This window comes from Meriones unguiculatus, chromosome 1 (assembly GCF_030254825.1).
Source record: "Meriones unguiculatus strain TT.TT164.6M chromosome 1, Bangor_MerUng_6.1, whole genome shotgun sequence".
Lineage (NCBI taxonomy): Eukaryota > Metazoa > Chordata > Mammalia > Rodentia > Muridae > Meriones > Meriones unguiculatus.
Window position 1 is genome coordinate 142726776 of NC_083349.1, and position 17745 is coordinate 142744520.

At 43.4% G+C, this 17745-nt stretch overlaps 1 protein-coding gene across 2 annotated transcripts in view; it reads left to right on the forward strand.

Annotated features, from left to right (window-relative positions):
• Nucleotides 1-6624: 6624 nt before the first annotated feature.
• Gatad2b (GATA zinc finger domain containing 2B) overlaps nucleotides 6625-17745 on the forward strand; it is a 77440-nt gene continuing 66319 nt past the window's right edge. The window contains exon 1 of one of the 2 annotated variants that reach the window (XM_021646787.2): nucleotides 6625-6790. The gene's annotated coding sequence lies outside the window, so the exon portion shown is untranslated. Of the gene's footprint in view, nucleotides 6791-7226; nucleotides 7676-17745 lie in introns of those variants that run through there. The other variant, XM_060367811.1, reaches the window with a different exon arrangement.

The window sequence follows — 17745 nt, forward strand, 5'->3', positions numbered from 1 at the left end:
TGGTCCACAGGCACTGCTTGCACCTTTAATGGTCTGATAACTTTTACATTCAGTATTTGCCAGAGCTGGCTGGCAGAGTCGAACAGTTCCTGAGTGGGGAGTGAGGATTGAAAGAAAATTTTAAAAAATAACACACTACACACGGATCAGTTAGAGAGGGCTGCCAGTAGAAGCGGTCACACTCGGTTTATTCAAGGTTTCCTTTTTATAGTCAGAGCAAAGCACCTCCATACAATGAAGGGGTTCATCAAGAAGTCAAACTTGTTTACCTCGACCATTTGTTTGTGTAATCCTCACACAAACAAAAGGAAGTGGACTTGGTAAAACATCCTGCCTATCCCTGTCTTCAGGTGAAGGCCGGGGTGAAAGCATGTTTTTCACTGAGAGCTCTCCACACGTATTTGCATTTTCATGCACAAATTCTCTATTTTTTTTAATATAATTTGTGTTTTTATTTTATGTGCATTGATGTCTTGCCTGCATGTATGTTTGTATGAGGGTGTCAGATCCTGGTTACAGACACTTGTGTGCTGCCATCTGGGTGCTGGGAATTGAACCTGGGTCCTCTGTAAGAGCAGTGTTAACCATTGAACTCTGCCAAGGAGCTCTATTAACACTTGTCTTGCATCAGGGTCTGATACAACTTTGTTCACTGCTGAGACTATCTTTGTGAAAAATCAATGTATAATCTTCGTAAATAAGGTGGACCACCCCACCCTCTACTCCTCAACTTTGTCCTAAGATTTTTTTTTTTTAACTTAAACAGTCTTTAATGAAAGTTGTATATGAGAGGCTTCTATTCCTGTATCTTCTTGTTTCTTCCTTGTATTTGCCCTTTCTTACTTGTGAAGACTTGGCTTTCCTTTCCAGGATCTTCTTTCAGTCTCTGTCCAGCTTTAGCCTGGTGATACCCACATCGCTGGGATGGATGCCATGTGTCATTAGCCTTTTCTCACCACACTTGTTCAGTGTAGATGACTTATTTCTTCCTGTATACCTGGACCACTTTGCCAATCTGCTGGCTTTTGTAGTGTCCCTTCGACAACCTCAACTTCATCATCCTTTCTGAATGGGCATAGACCGAACATCATACTTCTGTCTCAGTTCTTTGGAAAGAGGGGAAGACATATCTTCCTTCAAGAGTGAGGAGGTGCTTTGGAATGTGGTTTGTGGTTCTTGCGTCAGTCAAAAATCATGAAGAAACTGAGCTTCATTTTGGTGGCTTCAATCAGGTGATGGTCACAAGAGGAAAGAGCTTGTTGTAAGCTCTTAAAGTGACATTGTTCTATAGTGATGTCATCAAGTTGAATCTGTTCTTGTACATCAGAGTACCACCACCTTCACCCGCCGCCACTGCAGCTGTGGACTGGCCTCTATTGCAGCTGTTACCAGTACCTCCCAGTCTTGGTGAAAAAAAGTTTTATTTTGAGCAGTCCAGTTATTTAGAAATTGTTTTACATAAGGTGAGCGCATCCCATATGAAATCATGACCTCTTTAAACTGCCTTAGATCTGTTATTTCTATAGGATGCCATCCTGCCATGACTTTGTTTTACACCATTAGGAGGCATCTGCTGTACAGCTACGGGGGAAGCTGATGGTGATCTTGCAACCCTGGGCCACCCCTCCTCCCGTTCTGTGTAGTTGGTTTGAGATTAACTCTCAAAACGGGCTGGTTTGCCAAATTGTCCTCCTGCTTTTTAACTTTTCTCTGACCTGATCTCCTCCAGTGCACTTTCTGGGAAACTCCTGCTCTCTTGCCCAGTCATTGTGACTGAACCTTTTTGTTCTCTCTTTTCCAGGGCTCCTCACTTCCCAAGTGCTTTCATCTTTACCCACAACCTGCTAACTCTGCAACCCTTTCAAAAAAGAGAGACTAGAGTAACTCCTTTCGTTTTCCCATTTCAGCCATCTTTTGTTTCTCAGCTTCCTCCATTTCAACCCGCAATTTTTCCAACTGTTTAGTCTTTCAAACTTTTCTAAAACAAAATATATGAAGAAAATGAAAAAATAGAAAATCCCCTCTGGGAGCAAAGCAAGGGATATACTAGCAGTAGCAGCCGCAATAAACTTTTTTGCTGTCTTCTTGAAAAAAAACATATCCATTCCTTTTCCTCCTGATGTTTCCTGTATGGCATTTGAAATCAAATTTCCCATTTTTATGCTTTACTTTGGAGCCCTGCATTGGGGTGTCGATTGTACGTGGTCTTTGCTACTTTGTGGGTTCTTTCTCCCACCTTTTAGCTCTCCCTCCCTGGTTTCACCCCCTAACTCTAGATAAGAGAGAGAAAAGTATGGAGGGTGAGAGAGAGAGAGACCCTTGAATGCAATTTTTTTCTTCTTGTTTCTTCTTTGTTGCAGGTTGTCTTTGCTACTTTGTGGGTTCTTTATTCTACCTTTTATCCCCTGACCGGGAGAAAGAGAGAGATCCTTGAATTTAATCATTTTGTTTCCTTTTTGAGCACAACCACCAACAACCCCCACTTCCACCTCCCAACAGCCAACAACCATAATCTCACCTCTTGGGGACTTTGCATTTATTTATATTCCCAGAATTCCAAATGTCTCACAGGGGCAGGAATGATGTGCAGCTGGTAAAACCAAGATTCTGCTAGAGCACAAGGCAAATCACGGTTAGCTGCTGCAGTCTGAAGCAGCCTCACGTGCCTGCACCTGGGAAACACATTCTCTTCCTGGACAGATGGCTTAGCCGTTAAGAGCACTGTCTGCTTTTCCAAGAGGTCTGGAGTTCAATCCTAGTGGGGGCTCACTATGCTCGGATATGATGCCCTCTTCTGGCATACATGTGTACAGGCAGATAGAGCACTCATGTACATAAACAAATTAATCTTTTTTTTTAAAGTTCATTCTTATATTTCTGTGTTTTTTTAAAGAACCCAAAATTTCAGAATTCTCACTACAGATGACCCTTCAGATAGCAGAGAACACATTGTGTTGATGACAAAGCTGTAGTTAATACGTTACTCTGTAGGAGCAATGGCTTTGTCTCATTAATTGCCATACCCTCACCAGGTAGAATAACAGGCTAAGTGCCTGGCTGAGTGTGGTGTAAGACTTTTAACAGCAAACACAAGATCTATATTGTGTGCTTTATCATGTGTTCGGTGACTCAAGAGAGTCAGCAAAAGCTGAAGATGATGGAATCAGAATATAAACAAGCTGAATTTGGAGCTGAAATTGTGAAACTGTTGGAACATTAGGAAAATTCTTACAGTTATTCACTATATGTATCAAACATATTTTTATCTTATGTTGTGTGTAGGGTGTTTTGCCTGCACATGTGTCTGTGTACCACTTGTGTGCCCATTGCCTGAGGAGGCCAGAGGAGGGCATAGATCCCTGGATTACAGATGGCCATGCGCTACCATGACCATGTAGCTACAAGCTACATTCTTTTTCTTAGCATAGCCCAGAAAATTTAAGATGTGTTATTTTATAATCCCAACAATAACCCTGTGACTTATATTCAGCATTCTTACTGTACCGCTGCTCAAACAAGGACATAAATAATAAAACAGTAATTTGCACGCACACAACAGTCACAGAAATGGTAAGATTCACAGCCAAGATCTGAACCTAAGCACTTTAACTTAAGGTTATGTTATTTATCCAGACACAATACTAGGATGCAAACAATTGTTTGTTTAACCTTATAAGAATTAGGCATGCCTGTAATCCCAGCAGGTAGATCTCTGTCAGTTCCAGGCCAGCCTGGTCTACAAAGCAAGTCCAGGACAGCCAGGGCTATTACACAGAGAAACCCTGTCTGGAGAAACAAAACGAAAACAAAACAAACAAACAAACAAATAAAAAACTAACAAAAAAGAGAATATGGTCCAGGTGTGATGACTCAGTATTAATATCAACACTTGGGAGACCTAGGCAGTAGGATTGCCACAAGTTCAAGGCCATGTTGGATTACAGAGTGAAACCTGGTTTACAGAAAGATGGCTCAGATGGTCAAGGCACTTCCATGATGCCAGGCAATCTAGTTCCATTCCTGGGAATCCTCCGTATCTGGGACCCAAGTGCATAATAAACAAACAAATAAATGGAGGACTGTGGAGATGGCTCATGTTGTTTGCTATGCCAAGTGTGAGTGCATAAGTCCTGATCCCCAGCCCTTGTCTAAAAAGTTGGGCATGCATGCTGGGGAGGAGGGCTGCTCTGTCAGTTGCCTCTTCAGTCTCCAGGCTCATTGAGTGTGTAAAGACTAAGGCAGAGAAGAACTTTGGAAGCTACCTGATGAATAGGTGCATAGGTGCACATGCATAAAAATGGCACCTGTGTGTTTGTGAGCTCTGGGTGTGGTTTCTGAGTCTGTCCTTTTTTATTTTCTTCCTACATGTCTTTATGTGGCTATATTCTCCTTTTCAAAACAGAGTTTCTGTGTGTAGCCCTGGTTGGCCTGGAACTCACTCTGTAGACCTGGCTGGCTTTGGACTCAGAAGTTCATTCACCTGTCTCTGTCTCCTGAGTCAGGCTGGAATTAAAGGCATACACCACCACGACCATCTCTCCATCATAACTTCTGATTTAATTTTAACTTTATATATTTTCAGTACTTCGTTTTGAACATGCTAAGTAGTACTCTACCATTTAGCTATATTCTCCAGTCCAACTTAAAAAAATGAAGATTTTTTTAGGCATTTAAATAATTGTGTTTTGTTTACATGTATGTATATGTACCACATGAATGCCTGGTGCTCAGGGAAGTCAGAGGAAGGCTATGGATCCCTTGGAACTGTAGTTACAGATGGTTGTGAACCACCAAATGGGTGCTGGGAACAGAACATGGGTGTTCTGGAAGATCAACAAATGCTTAACTGTTGAGCCATCTCTTCAGCCTTTATTTAAAGAAATCTGAAACATTGTCATATCTAGCCTAGGCTAACCTGGAACCTCAGCATCCCTGCTGGGTTTACATTTGTGTACCACCAGGTCTTACAATTTTATTTTCATAGTGATTTCAAAAATGTGTTCTGCTGTCTCTGAAACTATTTATTTCTGACTTTCCATTGCTTGGTTGCTGTCTGTCTACCTTTGGCAAGTTGCTTAATCTCTCTGACCCTGTTCCTTAATTCACATGGGTTTAAATTTCTTCTTTTTTTAGTATTTATTTTTATGTATATGAACACTTTTTTTTTCATGCACAGCAGAAGAGGGACTCAGAGTCCATTACAGATGGTTGTGAGCCACCATATGGTGCTGGGAATTGAACTCAGGTCCATCTGGAAGAGCAGCCAGTGATGTTAACCGCTGAGCCATCTCTCCAGCCCTCTTTTTCAGTTTTTTGAGACAGCGTTTTTTTTTTTTTTTTTCTGTATGGGTGTCTTGGAACTTGCTCTGTAGACCTGGCTGGCCTTGAAATCACAGAGATCCTCCTGCCTCTGCTTCCTGTGCTGGAATTAAAGGCATGCTGCATGAGCCACCACTGTCCGGCTGGGTTTAAATTTCAGCTCTGCCACAGGTGTAACTTTGTCTTTTGATCTACACTTCATTTTCCTCATCTGTAAGAGGATGACCAGTCTCACCTCCCCGAGAGTAAGAATTAACCTACATCTCCCAGCACAGTGGCCTGCACAGTCTCTTGCTGCCCAAAAGTTATTATTCCTGCAATGTGTTTATTTTTGTGATAATTAGTTCTCAACTCTAAAGGATACTTAGGTGAAATGCTCTAGAAACGTTGAATGTAGGCGGGACTAACTGCTTTGAGGAAGTAGGAGGTAGCCTGGCTAGCAAGAGAAGATAGGCCTTGAGTTGGCTAGTGCAATCGGGTGGGGTGGGAAGCTGTTTCCTCACTGTGAACAAAAAAAGAGACCAGATCCCGGAAAAGACGCTATGAACGCGGTAATTTATCAGTGAATTTAGCTAATTGGCTTTTCTTTCTTCTTCTTTCTGCTCTTATGGTCCAGTCAAGAAAGGACTGACCTAAGTAAATTAACACTAGGAACCCCAGGCCGTTGGCAGAACGAGGCAAGCCACACCCCAAAGAGACAACAGGGCCCAAGCCCCTAAAGCTAATTCTGTCCTTAAATTCATGGATTCTGTCGCGATGAAACACCACCCACCCAAACGCAGAGCCCAGCGCTGTTCCCAGTCTCCATCTTTAGACGTGAAAGAACGAGAGCTTGCCAAAGGAGAATCCCGGTTTCGAGAGACTAGGTGGTACGGCGGCTGCCTGGGGACCAAAACGTCTCCAAGGTAAAGTTGCAGCCTGAAGCGATTTTTTGACCCCCGACACTTAATGGGCTATCGAAGACCCGGATGTGTCTGGGACTGGCCGAGGTACCCATTAACGCGCCCCCGCTAGACCATCCCCCTTCTCCATTTGTGATTGGGCCCTCTTGACGCCAATCACTACTTCTCCAGCCACCCACTCCTCAAGGGTGGGGTGAAGTCTCGGCATCCCGCTTTCTATTGGCAGGAGCAAGACCAGGAGGGCGGGCAGCCGGCTGAGGCCCTCCAATGGACGTCGTGGCGTGTGGTTAAGGCGGAGTCGAGGCGCTTGGCAGCTGCCCAATCAGCGTCCTTGTTTGTGTGGTGCCGCCGCCGCCGGTGCAGCCGCCGCCGCCGCCGCTGCCCGTCTGTACCGCAGTGTCTGCTCCGCCCGCCCGCCCTCCCCGACCCGGCCCGCCCCCTCCCCCACCTCCGCTCCCGGACCCGCCGGTGGGGTCTGGATCCCACTGTGCCGTCGCCGCCTCCTTTTTCGACGCCTTCGCCGCCGCCTGAGGAGGCGACCCAGTCGGGAGTTCCGCCGCCGCTGCCAGGTGAGGAGCTCTGGCCTAGGCCGGCCCGGCCGCCAGCCCGCCCGGGGGCGGCGAGCGGCGACGGAGGGAGCGAGGCTGCGAGGAGGCGGCGGTGGGGGAAGGGAAAGGTGGAGGGCGGGGGGAGGGGAAGCGCCCGCGAGCCGACGCCCGCCCGCGCGCCCCCGCCTGGCGTCCCCTCCCCCAGCCCGGCCCGCGCGCCCCCGCCTCGCGCTCCCCTTCACCTCTTCCCCACCCCCTCCGCGCGCGCGCCCGGGTCTTTCACTTAGGCCTCGCGCGACCCGGCTGCTGTCCCTTCGTGTCTTCTCCTTCTACTCTCCCTCCCCTCCCTCGCTCCCCGGTTCCCTCGCCATCCCCCTCTTCGCTCAGCACCTCATGCCCGCCATGCTCCCCTCTTTTCCTCCCCTCCGCGTTTTTAACTCTCCGCCCCCAGTGGTGCCCTCGGGGTGCGGGGGCCGCTCCCTGCACCGAGTCTTGTGTTTGACGGCGGATAGGACGAAAGGCTATACTTAAGGGTGGAGGAAGCACTGAATAATTATCTTTATTCGGGGGAAAGGATCAGAAGTGCAGAAGCATACCCCTTTATTCCGTCGTCCACCGCTTCCTTGCCCTCCGTAAGAAAAGGGAATTATCTTGACTTGTGTGGGTTACTTACCTTGTGTACAGCGACGAAACCACCCATTTTCTCAGCTGGGCTTCTGGGACACGCTGCATCTGTTTCCCAGTTCAGCTCCTTATGGAACTAGAACTTACCCTTCCCGAGCAAAGCAGGACTTAAGAGTACTTTCTGCCTCCTTGGGCTCAGTTACCTGCAGGAGCTAGTTCCTCCTGTGAATGCAGATTGAGGTGTTACTTGCAGTCCCGGGACAGCTCTCCGGCTTTATAAAGGTATGGTACCCTCTTTGAGTTCATCCCCAGTACTAAACTCCCCCCAGGCATAGATGTTCGTTCCTAAGAACTGGCCCTGAGGTGGAGGTGGAGGCATTGCTGGTGGGCAGCAAGTGGGTGCTGAAGTTCCCTGTTCTGTTCTGGAGAGTAAGAGAGCTTCCTGAGAACCAGTGTTCTCATCTGAAGGGTTCTCGTGTGTGTGTGTGTGTGTGTGTGTGTGTGTTAGAGATGGGAATAGTATAAATTAAATAATCTGTTTTAGCAAAGAGAGGCAGTGTTTTTCATGCCGGTGTGCAGCGAAAGATTTGAAATAGTGCTTGAAGCTGGAGTAAAAGTAGGTTTTATCTGTGTGACTTGGAGAAGAGCTGATGCTTTTGTAGTGTTTGGGCATATTTTCCTTTCCAGAAATTTATATAATTTAAATAAACAGTGGATGAATGTGATACAAAGTGAGAAGAAATCTTCCCCCCTCCAACCATCATGTCCCTCCTCCAGTACACAGCTACTGTTTCGTTGGCATTTGTGTAGCGTTTGTATGTTGTTGGATATTACCCTGTTTGAGAGAGTTGAGTGATTTCTGTATTGCTTTTTCTTTGATGCAAGGACGTAAATTCTTCCCTGAAGTCTGATAAGCACTTTGATTTGTATTTTGGGGCAGGAGAAGTTTTGGTAAGAATTGTCCTAGAAGGGGGTTGGAGAGATGGCTTAGGGTTTAAAAGCACTGACTGCTCTTCCAGGTGGACCCAGGTTCAATTCTCAGCACCCACATGACTATCTGTAATTCCAGTTCCAGAGGATCTGGCTGTGAGAGCAGGGAACAGAGAGAGAATATTGTTCTAGGGTAGTAACAGTTGTGTGTGCGTGATTGGTAAGGAGACAGCTCTGGTGCCATTAAAAATAGTGGTGTAGAGAGCCTAAGCTCATTTTGAGGGCAGGAAGATCTATCATTGGGAAATGTAGTTGTTAGTCCACTCCAGATGCAGGGCTGTGTCGGGCACAGCCTTTCCTTGGGCTTTTTAAGAAGATAGGTTTATGAATGTCTATGGTGAGTATTGGTCGGGTATGACTGATGATACCCTTTCAGTCTGGGAGCAGTGAAAGTTATCATGGAAAGGGTAATTAAGTATTAACCGGAATCAGAAGGCTGGACCTGTAGTTTGAATGACCTAGTTTAAGAAGAGATGAGGTTTATAGACTTTTATGCTACCTATTCTTTAGTTGAAAACATTTTTAATGAGGTGAGAGTGGTTTGTGCTTGACAGCAGCATCCATCTTTATGGCACTGTGGCTTGCTTCCCCTGATTATGTCGTGTCTGTTAACTTCCTGTTTAGATATAGTCTCAGCAGATTAAATGCTTGCCTAGAAACAAGGTTACTGTGGTTCCCTGATCAGCCCTTTAAATGTAAGTCCTGGAAGTAACTTAAACTGTGTTTAGCATAGGGTCACAGGGAGAGGAATTTTTTTGGACCCTCATAGCTCTAAAGAACTTTCTTAGGTCTGCATTCCCTGGGTTTATGACTGTAATCCCAAGACTTGGGAAATTTAAGAGAGGATTCTGAACTTGAGGCAGCTTGGACTACATGGTGTGTTCAGGATCAGCTAGTGAATTATGACCCTTTCTCAACAACAACTAAAACCCCAAACAAACAAAAACTTGTGCAGGCTTTTCATCCTGAGCAGAGGATCAGGAATTCAAGGTCATCTTCTGCTTCTTGTCAAGTTAGAGACTTTGAGCACCACCTTCACAGGCCTTTAATCCCAGCACTAGCAAGGCAGAGACAGGTGGATCTCTGGGTTGGAGGCCAGCTTGGTCTATAGAGTGAGTTCCAGAACAGCCAAGGTTACATAGAGAAACCCTGTCTTGAAGAAAGAAAAAAAAAATCAAAAAAAGGAAAGAAGCAAGGTTGAAGAGATGTCACTGTACCCAGAAAGGTATTTAATCAGATCCTAATATCTTAGAATTCCCTCCTCCTCGTTTTTCCCAGACAGAGTTTCTCTATGTAGCTCTAGCTGTCCGCGAACTGGCTCTGTGGACCATTCTGGCTTAGAACTCACATCCATCCGCCCCTGCCTCCTGAATGCTGGGAGTAAAGGTGTGTGCCGCCACTCCTGGCTCTCCTTGTTTTAAGCTGTGAGCTACATTTGTTGTTTGTCAAGCAGACCTCTCCCCTCAGTTTAACCAGTTGTTTTCCTTCTCAGTCCTCAAGCTGTGTGGGGAAGCAACAGTGTGCCGTGCTGTTTCTAGACTCTGGAGCGTATTCTGTGTTAGCCACCCTATTAGGAGACATGTTAACAAGCAGCCATTCTGCATTTAGCTTAGGAGGCTCATGTTGCTCAGCTTATTGAGAAAAGCCAAAACAGATTTGGTTTATGAAAACAACTGCTAGGGAAATCATAAAATTGATCCATAAGTGGGTTCAAGGGACTTTGTTTCCCAGACCTTTTTAGGATTTACAGCCCAGTGTCCTTAGATGTCAGCATCAGTACCAGGCATCTTCTGAGGCACACTGAAAGGAAAGGGAAATGAAAGATAGACCCCTGGATTGACTCCAACTCTAATTCTAGCATAGAACTGCCCACTTATTTTACTGCTTCTGAAAAATCCCACCAACGTGAAGCCACATAGTTGCAGATGGATTGATTTTGGCTAAACATGGAAAAAGAATGGCTTTTTGGGGGAGAAAATATCTATTCTTGTTCATATTCAGTAGTCTGAAGGTTTTTCTATAAAGTGTTTGGGGACTTGTGCTAACTTCAATTGGTGAAGCAGGGTCCTTCAGTGTTACAGTGACAGAAGCCTCCACAGGTAGGTCTAGATTTAAAGAGGGCCTCTGCTCATGGTTTATCTTTTTACTTTTCCTTTAGTAGATTTATAATATGCTTCAATGCAACCTGAGTCCATAACATAAGAGGAATGACATTGTCAGTAAGGCTTAACAAGTTGGCGCTGTGGTGTGTAGTGTTTCTCACAGAATCCCTTAAAGCCGTCACTGCCTTGAATTGCCTACAACTGGCCAGAAACTATGAAGAATTTGGGATTATAGCAGCAAGAGCAACAGATGCATACTTTGTTTTGTTGGTTTGGTTTCTTTTGTGAGACAGGGTCTGGCCTGGAGCTCACTACGCATACTAGGCTGGCCTAGCAATCTTAGGGATTGGCCTGTATCTGCCTCCTGAGTGCTGGGATTAAAAGCCTATGCCACCATGCCTGGGTAGTTTGTTTCTTTTGAGGTATGAAAAGTTCAAAGCTCAGATAAAAGAGCCATAGTAATTGCACAGCTTTGATATGTGAGCTTGTTTGAGACAGTTTCTTCCTACAGCCTGTGCTGGTCTTCAACTCCCAGTGTGACCCTGCTGCTTTAGCCTCCCAATTGTTAAGACTAAAGGTGTGTGCCAGCCCACCTGTGTGGTTGCTTATTTTTATTTACTTATGTAGTGTTTTTGTTTTTTTTTTTTTTGTTTTTTGAGTTAGGATCTTGCTGGGTTGAGGGTTGAGACTCATGCTCTAGACTCCTGGGATTACAGGTGTTCATGCCTGCACCCACCTTTGATTTTAATTAATTTATATAGTAGTAAATAATAGTACTTGAGACAGGGTCTCACTATGCCTGGAACTCAATGTGTAGACCAGGCTGGCCTCAGAGTCATAGAGGTCTGTCTACCTTTGCCTCCCAAGTGCTGGACTAAAATGTGTCCACTACTGTGCCTCGCAATTTATTGTTTTTATAATGGTTATCATCATCATCATTGTTGGACTGCTAAAGAAATGAAGCAAAGTGTTAAATCCTGAAACTTTCTCTTATTGTGTATTACACCTGACTGATAGATATGTTTAGATATTTTATGTTACCATTACCTGAGCCTGATTAAAACTTTGTTGATTTTTCTTTATCTGGACTGTGTATGGGAGAGTTAAATTTGTAATCTTCCAAAATATGGATTGGGGGACATAAGGAGAATTTATTTTAGGCATCAGAAATAATAAATTCCTAGTGTAATTGTAAGGGATTGCAAGTGTAACTGGAGGGCTTACATTGTCTACAGTGAGCTTTTTGAGTACTCTAGATCTTGAAGTATGGAAGAGACTAGACTAGTAAGTGGCACAAGTGAAGAAGTGAGGCATAATAAACAGAGCCTTTTGTTTTTCTTTTTTGAGGATGTTAGTTGTAACTTAGGGCTGCCCATGCTAGCAGGTGCTCTACAATTTATTTACTTATTTTTTTAGGTTTTTTGAGTTAGACTCTTGCTACATAGTCCAAGCTGACCTGGGCCTACAATTGAGCTACATCTCTAGCCCCTTAGACTGCTTATCTTACTTCTTTTGCATGAGCTATGGTTTGTGATTTGCCACATAGTCTAGGCTGGCCTAGAATTCTTTATCCTTCTGCTTCAGCCTCCCAACTGCTGAGATGAGTGCCTACCTATCAGAAAATAGCTAGTTTTCTACACTGAGAGAATACAGCTAATTGCCACATTTCTTTCATATAATTGCTTCAATGCCAATTTTTTTTTCTTTGTATCTTTTTTTGTTTGTTTGTTTTTTTGAGACAGGGTTTCTCTGTGTAATAGCCCTGGCTGTCCTGGACTTGCTTTGTAGACCAGGCTAGGCTGGCCTATTTTTTTTTTTTTTATTTTATTTTTTATTTTACTTTATATGTATGGGTGTTTTGCCTTCATGAATATCTGTACCACTTGTGTGCCTGGTGCTCTTGGAGACCACAAGAGGATGTTATATCCCTTGTGGATCTGTAGTTATAGCTACTCTGTGGTTGCTGGGAATTGAACCTGGCATGTAACAAGCAGCCAGTATTTGCAATCACTGAGCCATCTTTCTAGCCTCTGGCTTTATCTTTTTTTTTTTTTGAGACAAGGTATCATTCGGTAGCCCAAATTTCACTGTGTTGCCTGTGTTAGCCTGCTTCAGCCTCTGAAGTACTGGGATTATAGACATTAGCCACCCTGCCTGCCTAAGTGTCACTTTTTCAGTAAGGCCTTATTTCTCACTTTTATTTTTATTTTTTTATTTTTTTAATGTGTGTAAGTGTTTTGTCTCTATGTATTTATATGGACTATGTATGCCTGATCTCTGTGGAGGCTACAAGAAGAAAAGACATTGGATCCTCCGAAACTAGAGTTACAGACAGGAAACCTCATGTGGATGATAGGAACTAACTGCAATCCCTCTTGAAGAACAGCTGGTGCTGAGTGTTGAGTTTTCTTTCCAGCCCTAGATTTAATTTGTGTGTGTGTGCACATGCTCAGTTCATGTGTGGAGGTTAGACAGCTTTGTGGAGTCAGTTCTCTCCTGCCTTTTTATGAATTCAAGGATTGAGTTTAGGTCTTCAGGTTTTGTCTCAGATGTCTTTACTTGCTGAGGCACCACATAATCTGTCTGGAAGTCCATCTATTCATCCATCCATTTAAGTATTTTAATTACTGAGACAGTGTCTCAGCTATTTTAGGCTAGCCTTAAACTTAAGCATGACCTTGAAGTTCAGGTTCTCTTGCCTCTGCCTCCCAAATGCTGAAATTACAGGCATTCACCACATCAAATCTTTCCATCTCTTTAGAACTTTATCTTCACCTCCTTACCTTTCACATCTAACAGTCTTTCTTTGCTCTGTTTACCTTTTCATGGCACTAAACACCTTTAAAGTATTCACTTGTGCTGGGCAGTGGTGGCAGACACAGATGCAGGCAATCTCTGAATTTGAGGCTAGCCTGGTCTATAAAGTGAATTAAGAGCAGCCAGGGATGTTAAACAGAGAAACCCTGTTTCAGAAAGGACAAAACCAACCAACCAAACAAGTCACTTGTTAAATTTATTGCTTGTTGTTTCCCCTCTTATGATAAAGGTTTTGGTGTTGTGGATTCATATCCATGGTATTTATTTTGATGTTTTGTTTAATGCCTAATATAATTACTGTCACAAATTAATACTCAAATTTGTTATCAAATTGGAATAATAGTCTCTTTTCCTAACTTATAAACTTCATTTATAAGAAAATATGGAATGTGATAAAATAAGGAATGCAAAATATTATAAAAATTTATTTTAAATTTTGTTTGTGCACATGTTTGCATGTGCATGCAGGGCTCAGAGAGCCTAGAAGAGAGTGTTGGATCCCTTGGATCTTGAGTTACAGGTGGTTGCAAGATTCAAGTACCCAGATGTGGGTCCTGGGAACTGAACTCAGGTCCTTTGGAAGAGCAGTGTATACACTTAACCAGTGAGCCATCTCTTTAGCCTCTCAAATGTTTTGTAAACTTTAAAGAATTATAAATATGGAGGCTGGAGAGATGGCTCAGCGGTTAAGAGCTGCTCTTTCAGAGGACCCAGGTTCAATTTCAGTGCCCATCACCCACAAGGCACTTCACGGCTGTCTGTAACCCCAGTTGCAAGGGAACTGACACTCTCACACAAACACACATACAGGCAAAACACATAAAATAAGAATAAACAAGCTATTTTTAAAATAATTATATAAATAATGACAAAATGATTGTCTTCCCATTGAAATAAGTATTTTTAATTACTTAAGAAAACTCTAGACACATCTATTTCCATATTCTACTCTTATCCCAAATATAACACTCCCATCAACATTGTTTCCCTTTTGTGAGTCATGGAATCATCAAAGCTAGAAATGTGAATGTCATTGTTACTTCTCCTTTTTTTACATACTAATTTTTATGTATTTTTTTTTAGAATATATGCAATGTATTTTTGTCATAACCACCTATCATTTCTCCTTTCTGTTTTTTCCTTGAGACGAGTTCAAGGCTGTATAGACCAGGCTGATCTTGAATTCAATGTTCCACTTGCCTTAGCCTCTTAATTGCCAGGATTGTTTAGTTCACATGTGCTGCTAGGCCCGTTATTTTTATTTGTTGTTTTGTGTGTATTTTTCAATCTTTGATTTCTTTTAAATCCTCCCTAATTAATGCTCATCAGTGAAATTCTGATATAGAATATTTCCACAAAGTCTTGTTTGTTTGTGTGTGGATTTTTTGGGAGAGGGAGGAGGATTCCAGAAAGGGTTTCTCTGTGGAGCCCCAGCTGTCCTAGAATTCATTCTGTAGACCAACCTGGCCATGAACTCTCAGAGATCCGACTGCACTGCCTCTGCCTCACAAGTGCTGGGATTAAAGGTGTGTACTACCATGCTTGTTTTTGAGACAGAGTTTCACTATGTAGCCTTTGTCTGGCCTGGAACTGCTAGAGCTCCATCTACCTGTCCTTGCCTCCCAGGTGTTAGGATTAAAGGCATGTGCCACCATGCCTGTTCTATGTGTTTTGAGATAGGATTTCTCCTGAAGCCCAGAACGGATATGTGTGAGAGAATGACCTCAAATCTGATCTTCCTTTCTCTAATTCCAGCGATTGGAATTATAGGTGTGTGCCCCTAGGTTCTGGCTAGCTGTTTTGAGACATGATCTAATTATTTAGGTCAGGCTGGCCTAGAACTTATTATGTAGACCAGGCTGGTTTCAGATTTGGATCTTGACCTTTACCTTTCTATTCGTATGTCTTCTCTTTACAATTAGTTAATATGTGAATTCTCAGATCAGTCTCCAAATCTCATCTCAAATGCTGCTTCCTCTGGAAAGTTTTCTCTTATTTGCCCATAAAGATTTAAATACATTTTCTTTGATCTCACTATACTTTATAATATTACTTGCCTCCTCTGTTAGTATCTTAAAAGCAAAAAGCTCAGTTGAAAGTGCTGGCTGCTCTTTCAGAGGACCTGAGTTTAATTGCCAGAACCTACAAGGTGGTGCACAACAGCCTGTAACTCCAGTTCCAGGGGATCTGATGCCCTCTTTTGGCCTACTTGGGTCACTGCATGCACATTTCCCACAGATTTTGATGCCTGCAAAACATCTATACACATAAAATAATAAAATACAAAATTTAAAAACAGTATATTTTCAGTGCCTAAAATGCTGTTTTCTAAAAGATAGGAACATTTGTTGCATAAACAAACATCTCTGTATGTTGAGAAAATGCTACATAAATGTAGAAGCTGCCCTTCTGAAGGTGGAGTATTGCTTCTTTGATGTATAGTGTGACTGATCTTGGTTGAGTCCCCCCACCTTTTTTTTGGTTTTGTTTTGGCTTTTCAAGACAGTTTTTCTGTGTAGCCCTGGCTGTCCTGGATCTTGCTCTGTAGACCAGGCTGTACTCAAATTCACAGAGATCCATCTGCCTTTGCCTTCCAAGTGCTGGGATTAAAGGGATGTGCCACTACTGCCCACCATTGCCCATCGGGCTGGCTAGTTTTATGTCAGCCTGCTAGGAGCTAAAGTCATCTGAGAGGAGGGAACCTCATTTGAGAAAATGCCTCCATAAGATGTGGGCTGTGGACAAGCCTGTAGAACGTTTTCTTAATGATTGGTGGAGGGAAGCCCGGCCCGTTGCGGGTTATGCCACCCAGGTGCTATAAGAAAGCAGGTAGAGTAAGCCACAAGGAGCAAACTAGTAAACAGTACTTCTTCATAAGGTACTGCGCATCAGCTCCAGCCTCCAGGGCCCCTCCCTGTTGGAGTTCCTTGCTCAGACTTCTTTCAGTGACTATGATATAGACATGTAACTTGTTTTTGGTCATAGTGTTTTTTATTAAATTTTTATTTTTAATATAATTACAGTTTATTCACTTTGTATCTTACTGTAGCCCCCTCCCAACCCCACCCTCTCTTTCTCATCTCCTCCTATGCCCCTCTCATAGTCTTTTTTCATGGCAATAATAACCCTAATTAAGGACAGAGATTGGTACCAGGATATTGAAGTATTACTGTGACAGACTTGGCCATATGTTTTTGGAGGATTATGGAAGGACTTTGGCACTTTGGACTAGAAAATCCATTGAGTGAACAAACCATGGTGAACTTGGAAGATACAAATGTTGCGAGAAATGCAGAGGATGGAGGCCTGTGCGAAGTTTTAGAGGGAAGCCAAGACTTTACCAGGGCATTTGTGTGAAGAATCTGTGGTGTCTGAAGAATTGGCTGTGATTAACAAGAGTGGCACCATTTGTGTTAGCTGGAGCTGAGAAATTATCAGTGATTAAGAAGAGACCAGCTTCATTGAGGTGAACTCCACTGGGAAGTGTTTCCTTAGAGTCAGCAAACAGAAGCTGTGAAGCTGTGTTCCAGAGGTGGCCAGGGTTGTACCTCAAGCTGGCAGCTGAACTTGGTAGTGTCACCCTTGTGGTACTGGTTTTGAAGACGTAAATGAGCCATGGAGAATAACTGAGGCTTAGCACTGTGTGAAGCCAGGAGAGGCCATTGGTGAAGGTGCACTCTCAGGAGCAGTAAAAGGCCCAGATTAAAGGGGTCCCATAGAGTGTGTCCCGTTGAAGTGTGGCACTGAGAAGAAAGGCTACTGGTGAAAGTGCAGCCCAGTTGTAGAAGACTGAGCATTTTGGAGTTGCCAGTACCATGGGATGACTACCAAGAACAGCATTGGTGTTTGTTGGAGTGGAACCAGCCTGAGCATAGAAGACAGGTTGCATGTGTTCTAGAGGGCAGAGTCAGAGAAGTGACCCCAGCCCCTTGAAGGAGCAAAGAAGATTGTAAGTGAATCCTAAATATTAGACATTGAGTTATTTACGTAGTTGGAGTTTGGTTTTGCTTTTTTGGATTATGACTGTGTCCTGGTTCGTGCCTCTTGAAATAAAGTATTATTTATTTTTGATTTTACATGAGCCCACACTTGAGAGAATTTAAACTGTTGACTGGGAATTGAACTCAGGACCTTTGGAAGAACAGCGAGTGTTCTTAACCTCTAAGCCATCTCTCCAGCCCCCAAGAGAATTTAAACTGTTAAAAATGAAATTTTTATAATTTTACAGAGACTATCCATTTTAAAAAGACACCGGATAGTTTTAAAGAAAAAAGTTTTGTTTTGTTTTTCAAGATGATTTCTCTGTTTTAACAGCCTTGGCTGCCCTGAAACCCGCTTTGTAGACTAGGCTGGCCTTGAACTCAGAGAGCTGTTTGCCCATTCCTCTCAAATTCTGGGATTAAAGGAGTGTGCGACATCTTCCAGCTAAAGAGACAAAAGTGC